The sequence below is a fragment of the Diabrotica undecimpunctata genome, chromosome 3 (assembly GCF_040954645.1).
Source record: "Diabrotica undecimpunctata isolate CICGRU chromosome 3, icDiaUnde3, whole genome shotgun sequence".
Classification (NCBI taxonomy): domain Eukaryota; kingdom Metazoa; phylum Arthropoda; class Insecta; order Coleoptera; family Chrysomelidae; genus Diabrotica; species Diabrotica undecimpunctata.
In genome coordinates, this window is record NC_092805.1 from 67,423,615 (window position 1) to 67,440,014 (window position 16,400).

Genomic DNA, 16,400 nt, shown 5'->3' on the forward strand with positions numbered 1-16,400 from the left:
CAAGGTAACCTGGACCTCCCCTGGTGGAAGAACAACTAGTCAGATTGATCACATCTTAATAGATTCAAGACACGGAACGGACATAACAAACTGCAGAAGTTATAGAGGCGCAAACATAGACTCAGACCATTGTTTACTGATCTCACCACTAAAGGCTAGAATTTCAAACTCCAACAAAGAAAAAGAAATAGATAGAAAGAAATGGAATGTAAAGAAGCTGAGAGATGCAACTGTTGCAAAACTACTGTGAAAATATTACCAATAGGTTAAGGAATCAAAGTCTAGGCGAAGAAGACCAGAGAGATATAGACTCCTACTGGAACAGGATAAAGGAAGATATTGAGTCAGCAGCACCAGATGAAATAGGAACAGAAACTTGTACCTGAAAAAATCACTGGTTTGACGATGAATGCAAAGACGCAACACAGAAAAAAATGAAGCCTATGCAAAAATGCTTACCCGCCGAACTAGAACAAGTATAGAGAATTACCAGACAAAGAGAAGAGAAGAAAATACACAGAATGAAGAAACGAAACCACTTAAAAAAGGAACTTCAATATATAGAAAACCTCAACAGAGAGAAAGAATTCAGAACATTCTATAAGACAGTTAACCAGATAAAGTTAAAGAATATTTTAACCAGATACTTAATATAGAGGAAGAAAAAGAAAACCCGGAAGACGAAAGCTGTGAGGTAAGCGGAGCAGACGAGAGGGAGGAGGATCCATCAACGATCCTGTAAGTCAAAGACGCTGTAAACAAACTAGCCAGAAACAAATCACCCGGAATAGATAATCTCCCAGCGGAATTATATAAAAAAGGTGGCCACGATATCATAATAGCGCTACAGCAGCTTATAAAAGAAATATGGATACAGTCCCTTCCCAATAATTGGAATATTGGAATACTTTGCACCATACACAAAAAGGGAGATATCTTTGAATGCTCTAACCATCGAGGAATTACGCTCCTAAATGCAGCGTATAAAGTATTCTCCAATATACTATGCCATCGTATGGCACCATATGCAGAGCGAATAATAGGACAATACCAGGCTGGTTTCAGAGGTGGTAAATCAACAATTCATCAGATTTCAACCCTGAGACAAATTCTAGAGAAAACACTGGAATACGGTGTAGACACGCACCACATATTTATAGACTACAAGGCAGCCTACGACTCTGTAAATAGAAGAGAATTGCTTAGAGCAATGATAGACCTAGGAGTACCAAATCAGTTGGTAAGTCTAACCAAACTAACCCTTAAAAAAGTTGAATGCAAAGTACGAATCCAGGGGGGACTCTCTAAACCTTTTAAAACAAATAACGGGCTACGTCAGGGAGACCCACTCTCCTGTATACTATTCAATCTAGCTCTGGAAAAAGTAATACGTACGTCACAAATCACAACTACCGGTTCAATATATAACAAATCTGTGCAAATCCTAGCATATGCTGATGATATCAATATTGTTGGGAGAACGGAAAACGCAGCACGAGAGGCGCACGTAACACTAAAGGAAGCGGCTACAAAAATGGGTTTAATAATAATCACCAATAAAACAAAATACATGAAAATAGGTACGCAACCACAAAGACTACGGCCACTTGTTATAGAAAACGACGTCATCGAAGCAGTTAACGAATTTGTATACCTGGGAACGCTCGTCAATACTGAAAATGACACTACCGCAGAGATAAACCGCAGAATTTGCACGGCTAATAGATGCTATTTTAAGAAGAAGCTTAAGAAATACAAAAGTAAAACTCTACAAAACAATAATACGCCCAGTCCTAACATATGGTTCAGAAACCTGGACTTTAACAAAAAGCAATGAAAACATGTTAGGATGTTTCGAAAGAATATACTAAGCCGAATCTATGAAGCGGTAAATGAAATAGGTGTCTGGAGAAGACGATACAACTTCGAACTCTATAGAATATACCAGGAACCAGATATCGTAAAACACATTAAGATAGGACGTCTGAGGTGGGTAGGCCATGTAATGCGGATGGAGCAAACCGACCCAGTTAGAAAAACGCTCCTTGATAGACCTATTGGCCAAAGAAGAAGAGGAAGACCCAGAACAAGATTCCTAGATAACATAGATCAAGATATGAGAAATATGGAAATACGTGCTTGGCGGAGGAAGGCGATGGATAGGGACGACTGGAAAAAAATTCTTTGGGAGGCTAGGACCCACACAGAGTTATAAAGCCAAAATGATGATGAAAGTAAGTACTGCACTCGATGGTAAATAAATATTACAGATGTAGAGAGTTGAAGGTACTACAAGTTTTATTACTACTGTTTTAAGTGTGGTATTTACAGGAAATAGGCTTGCTACAGAAGATTTTTTGACCAAAGTGGCAACCCCACCAAAAGAATAATTACAATTGCTTATTCTGTCATTTCTAAAACAATTGAACTGCTTAGGAATGTAATTGTATTTTGTTTGGACTAAGGTTAGTTTCTTGAATACATATTATATCTGGGCAATGGTCAGAGATGAGTTTCTGTAAAAAGGCAAGTCGATGGAAGAGTCCATCGATATTCCATTGGAGTAGTGTTGTGAATTTAATTATTTAGAAAAGAAAAAAAAAAAGAAAAGAAATGAATTGTTTAGGCACTGAATTGAGACGTATCACTATCGGACTCTAAATTGCTGTTATTACTAATTTTTCTTTTTATTGTGGTAATGCTTCGTTTAGCAGATCTTCCTTTTAAATGGGGGTAAATTATGTTTAGCATATGAATAAGTGCTGGGATATCTGTAGTAAAGTCCTGAATTATATTAATGGGATTTTGTACACCACTAACATTACTTAAGACTAAACAAAATTGATCGAAATTGAGGATAAATGGTTGTGATTGATTTTCAATAAAGTGTTTTACTGGTTCGAAAAGAGTTTGACTGGATGGTATAGTTTCTGTGCAATCTTCACTGGTCTTCGTTTTCTTCATTTTAGGTGCTGGTGTCGAAAAATGGTTTTCTTTTAGATCCGTGTCTGGCGGTGTAAGAATATCATGAATATTCCGTTTTGGCTGACTATTTATACCTATTGTGTCTATTGCGATATCAATTATGTTGGTGATAGTTTTTTGGTTAGATGTTTTATCGGATTTTTGTTTGATTGATTCTGTTTTATCTGTAGAAGATGAAGTTGGAGTTGGCATAATGACATTGCTAAGTTCAGTTTGGGATAAATTATCATTATTGGTTTCCATAGAACATTCTTCAACATGAACTTGTGAGTTTTCATTGCAGCGATGCAGTTGTAACATACCATACTATCTTGAGACAGAAAGATTCGATATGTTGTTTCGTCATGATTTATAGTAAACGAATCAGGTAGTTCTAAACTATGAGGACTTACATATACCTGTCTTCTGAAACTGAGAATATGACTATACTCAGGTGATGTAGAGCTGATTTTTAAAAATGTAATTGGAGATATAGACAAAAAATTGTTGAGAACGATAAAAGTACGCAAGACTGCATACCTTGGACACATACTAAGAAATAATAAATATAGTGTTCTGCAGGTCATCATGCAGGGTAGAGTCGATGGCAAAAAGGGAATAGGTAGAAAGAGAAAGTCATGGCTGAGAAATATTCAAGACTGGACAAACATGACTGTAGACGAATTATTCCACGTTGCAAAAGACAGAGAAGCTTTTAAAAATGTGGTCGCCAACCTCCGTTAATGGGGACGGCATAGGAAGAAGAAGAATTGGAGATATCATGTTAAGTCCGATATTTTGTAGGTAGTTGATTAAGAAACTATGCGGGATAGTGGGACACACATTTGAAAGAACAATCCGTTCCGCAGGGGTAATTAATCTTCTAGCCTGTACAGTTACATTTTGAATTTTTATATGACCGTGGTTTGTCATGAAGTCATCTCAACAACTTTTTTATTTGCTAGATACATACAAATACGGTTATTTGATAATCTGGATGAAAATATTATATTCTTAGGTTAAATTATCTTGCCCAATGGAATTAAATAGTCCTGCAATTTAGTATTATCCAAGGCACTGAAGACAATCGCTTGTTCTTTCGATGGAAACTGCATATTTGCTACTGCTGATGAGTACGTTGAGCTATTTAATTTTCCTCCAACGTATTAAAATTATTGAAGGATTTAATACGTCCACGGTCAGCTTTACAGCTGGCTGGTGAAACTGGATTTAAAACGAAAAACTAATAAACTATTTTGTAGTTGGTGATAGTTTTTTTAAAACACTACTAGTTGAAATTTGATATAGACGATAGATAGTCCAAAATTAATAATTAATTTTCCAATATGTAGAATAAAAAACTTACTAACTTTTAATCACTTCATATGCAAATATAACAAATATTATTTCACATTTTATTAATTGAATTAAACACTGATATTAAATATCAATTGCCAATATAATTGATTCAAAGCGATAACGTGTTCACTGTTCGAAGGTTCGAAATTAACTGCTCGTAGTGTAATTTTATTATATTTAAGGCATCATTTATATGTATCGTCTACATATACAAAAGTTCTAGTATCTACTGGTATGGATTGATCGTTTGTGTAAATGTAATAGAGTGTAGATGTCATTACGCATTACGCTATCCCAAGCGTTCTTCTGCGTTCTACATCTGCTATTCTTACCATTGAATGGTAATAATCTCCATCTTACCAATAATAACAGTTTTCTGTTCTGTAGGTATACGCGGATAATACAAGTGAGTTTATTATCTAAGTGGATGTCATAGAGAAATGCCCTCTAAATTAAGGTGTCGTAAGCGGCATTTAGATTACAAATACAACTCCTGATTCCTGAAATCTTTGGTACTCGTTGTTGGTTTCTGCACACACGATGACCTCTACATGTGACTATCTGAAAGGACAATATAATATGTTCAATCTAGAACTCACCTCACTGGTTTATCCCTTTCGACTTGAGTATTACGACTAAAAGTAAATAACCAATAAAAATATAAGTGACCTATATTTAAACCAAGTGATAGAAAAAAGAATATTATATATACATTTACTTGTAAATTATTGACCTATAAAATTAAAAAGATACAAAAAGACAATTATTTAAACTGAAAATAATGATAGCTTATACAAGCGACAAAGTATTTAAAACAATAACACCGAACCTAAAACTGTAAAACTGGTTTATACGAAAATAATACAATAAACAATATATGTTGGAAAGAATCAAGTTACCATAAGGCACCAAAATATTTTATCTGAGTAATGACTCACTAATGTTACGCTACACGATACGTTATGGGCCGTTAATGGATTACATCTTATGTAGGCGTTATTTTCATGTGTTTGTCGTCAATTTTAATATAAAAATTTGTTGTCATAATATTATACATGTTTAAAAAAGAACTCCGATTCGGAGATAGAAACGTCAAATAAAATATGTATGTAAAAGTAACTATGAATACTTCTTTTGGGTTCTACCCCAAAAATATTTAATTAGGTAAAATTAAAATTATTTAAGTATTTATTTTTACTGCAACACTTATCTATATCGGCAGCTCTTATCTATACGGCAGCTCTATGACATGTTATAATGACTTACAATTATTTCTGGAACGAGCTTTTCTTAAATAACCATATTGTGTAGTTGAGGCGCATTGTCGGTTCGGCATAATTTGACACATGCTGTTTAACGTATTCTTCAATACTAATATCGTTTGAAAAATTTGTTCCAGATACTTCCGTTTTGTGACTTAATCTCTCATTTGACTTTCAATCTACGTTATCTAATCTAATCAATCTAATACTACGTTAAATGGTCTACACTACAGTTACACTACTTGTATTTTTACAGTGCATTTATAAACTAAATTAGGTGTTGTGGTATTGAATTATATGCACTGCTGGAAGCACAAACTTTTCCTGAGCCTTGGAGGACATCGAGGTTAATACTGCTTCCCAAAGCTAGGGAAAAGTATCGCCACATCTGTCTGCTTCCATGCATCAGTAAGCTGTATGAAAGGATGCAGGTAGGCGTTCGGCGTAGACTCGGCGACGAGAGGGCATTTTAAAGTACCTCGGGAACTATCGCCGGGAGTACGAAGAACGAATCCTGCACTAAAGTTAGTCAGGCGGCGCCCTGGACTGAGATGTCTTTTGAAGATTCCAGACCAATGTATAGTGGGATAATGGATTCACTAGACTTAAAAATCGACATATTGAAATTAGACAGTAAAAATTATAATTTTAAGATTGATTTATAAATTCTTGTGATTTAAATTTGATTAATTTATGAAACAAATATTGCATGTCATAAACTGTAGCAATCGGAAAGTTACTAAGATCTCCCTGGTGTACAGAGTTTTCTATAATTTTATGTGGTAACAAAATATTAGAGTACTACAACTTTCTTAAACTGTTACACAAAAACTCCACTCGATATCCGTACATTTATATAATAAATGTTTGAGTGCGATGCATTAAAAAAAAATACTAATGCATAAAAATGGAAAGTTTACAATAGGCGCTTACTAAGTTATTAATGCAAGTAATATAAATTACCACCTTACTTATTAAACATAAAAGTAAAATAAAGTTATATGTCGGTTAACAATATATATTATAAAATTTTAAACTACATTAGCCACGTATCTATGAAATTCCTCGATGACTAAATTGATGAATCACTATCATCATCATCAGTGGCATTACAGCTCGTTATGAGCCAAAGCCTTCTTCAGAACAATCTTCCATTCGCCCCTGTCTCTGGCAACTCTTCTCCATGCTTTTACTCCGATGGATTTTAGTTCATCCTCTATGTTATCTTGATACCTAAGTTTTGGTCTTCCTCTGGCTCGTCTTCCCACTGGTCCTCTTCGGTCGAAAATTTTTCTGATCGTTGCATCTTCATCTCGCCTAAAATTACATGTCCTACCCATCGAAGGCGTGCTAATTTAATATATTTTACAACGTCAGGTTCCCCAAAACTTCTATATAACTCAAAGTTGTAGCGCCTACGCCACAAACCCTGTTCTAGGATTCCTTCATATATATTTTTCTTAGAATTTTTCTCTCGAAACGTTTAAACAATTCTTGGTCGTTCTGTGTAAGTGACCAAGTTTCAGACCCGTATGTTAACACTGGCCTTATTAGTGTTTTATATATGGTAACTTTAATTTTTCTGGGTAGTTTTGGGGCCATATGTTTCCTCAAGCCATAATAGCACTTATTGGCAAGCACTATTCTTCTTTTAATTTCTTCGCTGATATTGTTGTCTTTGGTCAGCAGCGAGCCCAGGTAGACGAAGGAGTCGACACCTTCCAGTTCCAGATCATCAATTAATAGTCTAGGTATCTGGTTGCCTGATCTAGTACAATACATATACTTGGTTTTCTGTGCGTTTATTTTTAATCCCATTCTAAGTGCAGACGCTCTTAGTGATCGAAAAGTACTAACCAATACCGAAAAGAACTAATGCCAAGGTCAAACAAATAGATACGTACTATACACCAAAGATAGCAACGTCGTACAAGAAACTAAATCTCAACGCCAAAGTTGCGCTGGCTTTATCCAAATGCTCTCTAATAACTGCATTGTCAAGTTAGATTGGGAGGATGCCCAGAGAGGAAAAATGCCCTTAGGACGTCCACGAATGAAGGGGGGAAGTAACATACGGTCAGATTTAGGAATAATGAGACTACCTAACGACCCATCATATTTATCAACACATGCCTGTTCAACCACCTGCTATCCTACCTACAATCAACAACTTATCTATTGGGGATTATCAAATCAATTAAATGTAATCAAACGAACTAGGCTTAAAAAAAGTTATCCCAGAAAAGGCACTTCAGAAATATTGACATACATTTTTAAACGTCATTTACGTGGCTGAGTTTTCACTAGGAACGAGGAGACAAAAAGAAGAAAAGGCAATAGAACCTTGTTTTCTGACTATACGATGACCTTTATATAACACATAGGGAGAAAGAGAGAAGAATGTCTATGTTCAATCTAGTACTCGCTGATTTTCTCCCTTTCGAATTTTAATTTCATAGGAAATTGGGCGACATGGTAGGATTTGCACGTGCTAATAATGTCGAGTATTTCCAATAAACATGACATATTATGTTTCTCTAATCTTAAACATTCCAGTTAGTCATCGCATTTTTATTTTATCTAACATTGAAAGATGTAATAAAAATTTACGACTTCCCGTCTTCAGAATTGCTGTGTAAAAATGTAAAATATTTACGTTGCACTAATTTGGCTTGTAAATAAACCTTTTAATAACTAAAAAAATCTAGAGAACAAATAGATAAATAACAAATTAATGTATGATAGAAAAATAATAGGATTTTGGTTTTAAATTCAGCAAAATATGTTTATACGAGACGAAAACCTCGAATTCATTGGGAAAAATATTCGAATGAGATTTTTTACATAATCACTTTCATAAAAGACCGCAGAATAATGTTCAAGAGGTCGCCCATACAAAAAGAGGTCCTAATTTATTAAACAGTTTTGTATAAATCCATTTTTAGGTTGGGATAAGGGCCTTAGACAACTAAAAACAAAGTTTTAAAATCAAATAGGCTAAACTAAAGTATCAGAAACTGATAGAACAAGGTTTGGTGAATTCAAAAATAAGTGTGTTTTGAGCCTTAAAAATCATCATTTTCGTTTTTTTTTTCAGTTTTAAATTGTATAAGTTGAAAACGATCAACTTTAGAGAAAAATTACAATAAAACTGTTTTATTCAGAATGATCTGAAAATAAATTTGTGCGGCAGATGAAATTGATTTATAGAATTTGTTTAAAAACAATTATTGTTTAAATAAATTAGAACCACTTCTGCTGGTATTATGCTTTAAGACGAAATAAGTTAAATACAAAGTTATCAATTAATTAAATTGTCTGTGTATTTAAATTAAATGTACACTACCTTTAATAATGTATGTTCTATCTCTCTTCTTCTTTCTCCAGCGCGCTGGACTGAACTGTGGAATTTCGTTCTTGCACTTGGATAGGCGGTGATAAACTATTTACTTTTATGGGGTTATATAACACTCTCTAGAGAGTACTGATATTACAGTATACTCCCTTTATAACGAACACGGTTATTACGAGGTTTCGCTTATAACGAGGCACATTAGATGTCCCGTGAAATTTCTATTGAACTATAACCTTTTATAGCGAGGTAAATTTGCATATAACGAGAGAAAATAAGATTGAAAAACGTGTTTTTTACGTTTTGGCCCGGCCGTAGCTATAAATAAATACCCTTTTTAACTGCGGGACGCCCGCAATAAACTTCTTACAATTTATGATTCTTAGTCGGAAATGTAAAATTTATGATTCACAAGTGTCATTGTATTGGGTTGACCATTCACACCTAATAATATGGGTCCTAATAGATAAGATGTGGAAAGTGTTGTGAAAGAAACTATCCAAGGACAAAACGCAAATGAAGAAGCATAAAACTGTTTCACATCTTTAGAAAATATGATAGATAGAATACTGGACAATTTAAAGCAGTCAAAAATGACAAAATAACTTTATACGCTTTATACATATTTACAGAATACAGATTTTTTGTTTTAATGTATATCATTGACAGTAAAAGTAAACAACTCTTTTTTGTTTTAATGCATTTCATTGACAATAAAAGTAAACAACTTTGTTTTAAAAACGCCATTCAAACAATATTTATTAGCATCTTATATTGCTCCGAATGGCTTTACTATAGAAAGTTAATGTTTTAGAAAACTACATATTCATATGTATGCACAATATTATAAGCGTCTATATTCTTTGATATTATTGTTGTTGGATATAACGAGATCCGCTTATAACGAGGTAATTAGTCTGCCATTTCAGTTCTCGTTATAGAGGGAGTCTACTGTATAATGTAGTATATTATACTCAATGTGACTGTGCAACCGGAATATTAGGTTACGCACGATAAGACACACACATACACGTTAATTAAAACTAGATAAGAAATGAAATAATTAATAAAATGTTAAAAGAACTAAAAAATATACATGGAGGGACGGAATACCTATAAATAGTTGTTGGTATTTATAGGTCATTGTTGTAGCCGTCGTCGTCGTCGGTATTGACAGTTCTGTTTCAGATGATTCGCTATCGTCATCTAAATTTATAATGATTTCATGCGCTTCATCCAGGACGTATTCTCGGCTGAAGTACTCTTCTTCTACTTTATCAGCATGCCTGCAAGTATTTGCCCATATTTCTGGCGTGATTTCATTTAGCCTGATTTTTGCTAGTTCTAAAACATCTGCTAATTTAAAAGTCGTGTTTCTTGCTACAACTTCATTTTTTTAAAATGGTCCATATCTTTTCAATTGGGTTAAGTTCCGGATGATATGGTGGTAAACGTAAAACCGAGTGGCCGAGCTGTGCTAATAATTGGTCTACAGCATATACTGGATTTTTAGGTTTAGCAATGAGTACCTTACTGTAGAGCTCCGGTTTTGTTTCGCTTCAATATGTTTCTTTCTGTCAACCATTTTTTCATGATGTCTTTTTTCGAAGCCTATGTAGGACATTTTTCAAGTCACATTATGATATGAGGCGTTGTCTATTACTAAAACTGAATTGGAAGGTAAATTGGGAAGAAGTTTGTCTTTCAACCACTTCATATAATTCTGGTGATTCATGTCATCGTGATAATCACCAGTTTTTTGTCCGGAATTAAAAATGAGAGCAGCATTTTCGACAAATCCATTTTTACCACCACAATGTAAGATGATCAGTCGTTGCCCTTTAGATACCGGAGATTTTATGCACTTGTTTCGTCCATCATACCAACCTTTTGGAACTGTGTGGGAACTATGTATATAAGTTTCATCACTATATACAACATTTCTATCTACAAAAATATTGTGAATTACTTTAAAATTAGTTATAATGTAAATAAATAAATATCTTACTTTGAGATTTGTACTTTTTCGAGTTTTCTTAGAAATTCTGTTCGTTTGCTCTTATGTCAGTTTTTTCGATTAAAATTTTCCTATTGTCTTCCACTTTTTTCCACCTAAATCCTAATTTCTTCACAATTTTTCTGAAAGAAGATAGTTTGCCAGTTACAATTCCTTCGTTTCTAACAGATTCGTAAACAGCTTTCATGGTAGGTCTTCTTTTGTGGATAGTAGCGAACGTGTAAATGGTATTTCTTATGACGTGTTCCTCAAATGGATTGGCTGATGACTTGGGGCTGGGCTTGCAAATACTTGTTCTGGGTGATACAAATTGTGAAGTTGCTGGTTTGTTTTTACCTTCCTTAATTATCCTCTTCACTGTACTTTCTGAGATACCAGTTGCTTGAGCCACTCGCTCTATTAGGGGTAAAGGAGTTGTGCAATATCCCAAATCTTTTTCACGTTTCATAAATAAATAAACAAAAAAATTTAAGTAAAAATCCTTTATAAAAGGTATATAAATTAAAAAAACCCCAAACGGGCTATGTCATGAAGACAAAAGTTTTCGGAAACCATGTTCCATCATCAATGACCTAAAAAATATATAACCACTTTAATTAAAAAGAACATGAAGTTAAAATTTTGACCAAGGTTAATATAAAATGTGGTTAATACTTACTAGGTGTACATGTTTTGAGCCACTAAATATCAGGGCAAAAACCCGTTAAAATTTATCTGTTACAATTTGTAATGGGATGGGATGTAATGTAAGGACCAGCAACTTGATGTGGTCATACGTCGCCATGTTATCATATCCACTGGTAACTCTAACATCTTAAAATATAATACCAAATAATGTAAACAAATTGTAACAGATAAATTTTAACGGGTTTTTACCCTGATATTTAGTGGCTCAAAACATTGTACACCTAGTAAGTATTAACCACATTTTATATTAACCTTGGTCAAAATTTTAACTTCATGTTCTTTTTAATTAAAGTGGTTCTATACTTTTTAGGACACTGATGATCGAACATGGTTTCCGAAAACGTTTTGTCTTCATGACATAGCCCGTTTGGGGTTTTTTAATTTATATACCTTTTATAAAGGATTTTTACTTAAATTTTTTGTGATACATGGTATACAGCCAGCTACAGGAACTTAGTTTCCTTGTGGAAATAAATAAACGTTAAAAATAATTTGCCCCCTTGTCCATGGACCACTTTTCCATTGTTACTTCCCTGTAAAACTTCTAGGTTTTAGATAATAGATAAAATGTTAAATATTATTTATGTTTAAGCAAAACATTTACAAAAAAATGAATTGAAAAAAAAATACTTTAAAGGTGTGTGAAGCATTTAATTTCTAGCTGAGCCCCTTTGGCTTTATACACTCTAGGAACTAAATGCTGTACACACTTTTAAAGAACTTTTCAGTTTAATTCATTAATTTATCATAAGCGTTTACAAAACATATTAATTTTTTGCAACAAATATTAAAATAAACATAATTTAACATATATTTTTAGGATCTCACTGTAAAATGTTAAAAACGACTTGAAACGCACTGAATATAAATAGTACCTCACTATAAAATATTAAAAACGATTCTTCACAAAAAAAAAATAAATATATTAAAGCTATTTTACTAACGCAAAAAACTAGTTCGTCTCTGTCTCGCTACGATAACGCACTGAAGAGAACTGCATGTTTTTAGCAATGCCTGATATTATTGTTTCGTCCGTAGATCGACGTCACTAAATGATGACGTCAGGTCGTCCACGACAATATGAATTATCTCTACCATAAAAAATAAAAGCAAGAGAACTATAATTATGAAATTTTATCTAAAAAGTAAAATCAATAAACAAATTATATACACAAAAAGATTATATAAATCCCTAATATTCACACATTAATATATGCCCGGTAGAAGTATGCCGAAAGTATGCTTTCTAAAAATACAAAAAAGTAATTATTCATAACTCAGGTTGCTTTACAAATGGTGAACGAATAAGCATAAAAGCACAGCTGTTTTTATTAGACGAATTGTGGATATCCATTTTACACAAACTAAACCGCTCGTGTATAAAATAAATCAGAAAACTATGCTAAAATATGGTACGGCAGGAAAAACGGCAATTACTTTACAGCTGATTGCCACATAAATATCAACGTAACGCAAATATCATGATTTTGCCACAGCGTAAGAATATTGCCTCGTACTGTTATATAGCAATTTGTTGTTACAAGTTTATAGTTTTTCGAAAAATAAACTCCGATTTAAAGATTAAAACGTCAAATAAAATATAAAAACCTATGGATCCTTATTCCGAGCATTATTCTCCAACAGTGACAACGCCACAAGAAAATAATTTAAAAAATCATAAAAAAATCATTGCGAAATTCAAAATTCATATTTATACCGGTATCTCAGAAAAGAATAATATTTGTATAAAGCATAGTTATATTTTGGGATAAAATCTTCAATTCAGAGATTGGACATTCTTAATAAATGTATAATCTAATGTGGAAGCCTGTTTATGCTTGACAGACTTAGAAAACACAGAGCACACAAATATTTATTCTTTTATGTACTATGTTGTAAAATAAGTATACTCAAAACAAATAAATATTATCTACAAAGTACTCTACTCCAGTTTAATATCAATGCATAAGAAAAATTTCGTCATAGTTTTAAATTAATAGGAGATAAAACCAAATGTAGAGCATATAGTGAAATCTGAATATCTTAGAATAACTATAACAAGCGAGAACATTATTGATAAGGAAAAGGCAGACCCATCGCTGAGAAAGTGAGACAGTAATTGGCAAAAGCAAAGGGTACTTTGTACTAAAGTAGCCTAAAGTACTCTAAAGCATAAGCATGTCTTTTTATACTCTTTTAGTAAGTGATGGAATTCATTTTATCTAACAATAAAACAGGTATGCGTTTACACGTTATAGTTTGTAACTGAATAAGTTGAGGAGGGGATAACTGTTTGTCTCAAGTTGGTCATTTAGAATTATGTCTGTATTTTTTAATTTGCTAATTTGCATAGATTCTAATTTTTATAGAATCTAAAGATAACTTAAGGCCTTTATTATAAATATACTGTTTTAGTAATGAAAATACGTAAATAGAACCTGGAATATGCATGTAACGTAACCTTTGATCTCTGGGATAAACCCATCTCCTGAACAATGGCGCCAATATATGTAGTTAAAATTTTGTACACTTATTTTAACCGTTTATTTCCTTATTATCCATATATGTTGTGACCAATATTACAAACTTATTTACTTTTACAAGGAGACTCCTTATTAACTACAGTTATTACTATACAAATCTGATCAAAATATCGTCTAAAAGTAACAGTATGTACAATTTAAATTTTTAATGAAAAGTAAAAGATTTGCCATTTTTTATGGGGTTTAAAGAAGAAGCCTTCACGAAAACTGAAGTACTAATAAGGCCACCGCAATCGGGCGTATCCAGGGTAATTAATAATTAATTAATCGGCTAATTCTTCAATCATCCGTTCAATACGGTTTTTGTCAAATCGGCCCTTTTTAGGCCAACTAAGTATTCTAATTATGTCTATAAATATTAAGGACATATCTAGAGATAAAGACACTTTACTTTACTTAACCTTATCAGACATATGCGCTTAACACAAATGTAACATATTTCTAGTGCAGGAAACATAGAGGGCCTAACATAGGGTATTTGTTATTAAGCTGATCGCTGAAAACCACATAATAAATGCCGGCAAAGAAGTAAAGAAAAACTTAAAATGAGATAGGACAAAACCAGTCAGATGAGGAAACCTTTCAACGGTGTTGAGCTTGGATCCACTATCTACATATATAATGAACAATATTACGGCTCGTGACTAAGGATCTGAGCACAAAACTAATTATAAAATTTGGATCAAAAACATAACAATGGATGATATCCAAAGTCTTTAGACAATAAAAGCAAAGACAAAGTTGTTGCCTTACTTAAATCTGGCAAAAACTGCAACAACCACAAAAGCTATCGGCCAATATATCTATTTATTTTGTCAGCTATAAAAAATACTTCTGTATGTGAACCTTAATATATCTTTACTGACAATAGAACAAAAACTCAAATTAAAAGACATGGGAAAAAGTGGCTATAGACAGGGAAGATCATGTATGTCACAAATACTAAATATTGCGAGATCAGGTATCACGAGTGGTATTTGTCAATCTAAATGCCGCTTACGACACCTTAAAATAGAGGGCATTTCCAAAATCTATGTGACATCTCCTTAGGTAGTAAACTCACTTGTATTATCCGCTTATGCCTACACAACAGAAGATTTTTCATATCACTCAATGGTAAGAATAGCAGATTGAGAATGCAGAAGAACAGTCTCCTTTGGGGTAGCGTAATGCACCTATACTGTATAACATTTACACAACCCATACCAGTAAATACTAGGACTTTTATTATGTACATGATACATCTATTGTTGCACAACCAAAAACTTTTGTTGTTGAAGTAGAGAAAAATCTAAATTATACCTTAAACACAATAAAAATAGACTATGAATTAATTTTAAGCCAAACCCCGGAAAAAGTTAGTTAGGTGTGCTCCTTTAATGTCCCTAACAAGGACGCTTTCACAAATCTGAACATCCAATAGTGTCATGCAATTCTTAAACGCTGGACTTGCTATAAATACCTTGAAGATAGTTTGTATCACACTTTGTCATTCACAGAACTTTGTTTAAAACTAAAAGGCAAACTGAGGACCAGAAAAATAATCTCCGCAAACTTGTCAGCTAAAAATGGGAAGCACATCCTTCCACCCTTAAAACGTAGACGCTTGCACTCTATGCTTCTGCTGCCGAATATACCTTGCCAGTATGGATGACACCAACACATACTTAACACATAGATTTAGCTATAAATTAGTCAGCCAAATTTAGCGGATATTAAAACTCACATCCATACATAAGCTCTAGAATATCGTAGCTATCAATCCACCTAATATCCAAAGATAAGTAGCTAGAGAACGAAAGAAACAAAGTCTAGATTCGCAACATCCACTACACGAATACCAGCCCATTTTATGACTAAAATTGAAAAAAAACTGGCCAAATCAACACATATATACACTGCAAGATATACCAAAAAAATAAGCTGCTCCTCGTCATCTGAACCCTCGAGAGGAATTTCCTTATGGTAGTTATCTTCCTAAAATCTTCTAGGAGGACTAGTGCCTGCAAACACCAGTTAATCTGTCCGAATGTGGGGTGGTACAAGATTCATCACACCTTCTTAGTTGACTTTGCCATTCAAATCGCTCTTTTCTGAATTGACAAGATTTAATTATTTGAACAACATATAAAGTACAGTCAGTAAGCTATTGTTTATAAAGATCATTGAAAATTGGATACTAACTCCACTTATATTGATTACATATCACCCCTAAA

The 16,400-nt window shown here is 33.3% G+C and overlaps 1 protein-coding gene across 1 annotated transcript in view; it reads right to left on the bottom strand.

The window, feature by feature from the left end:
* LOC140436885 (actin maturation protease) overlaps nucleotides 1-16,400 on the bottom strand; it is a 31,014-nt gene that overhangs the window by 13,861 nt on the left and 753 nt on the right. The gene's annotated exons all lie outside the window — the stretch shown is intronic.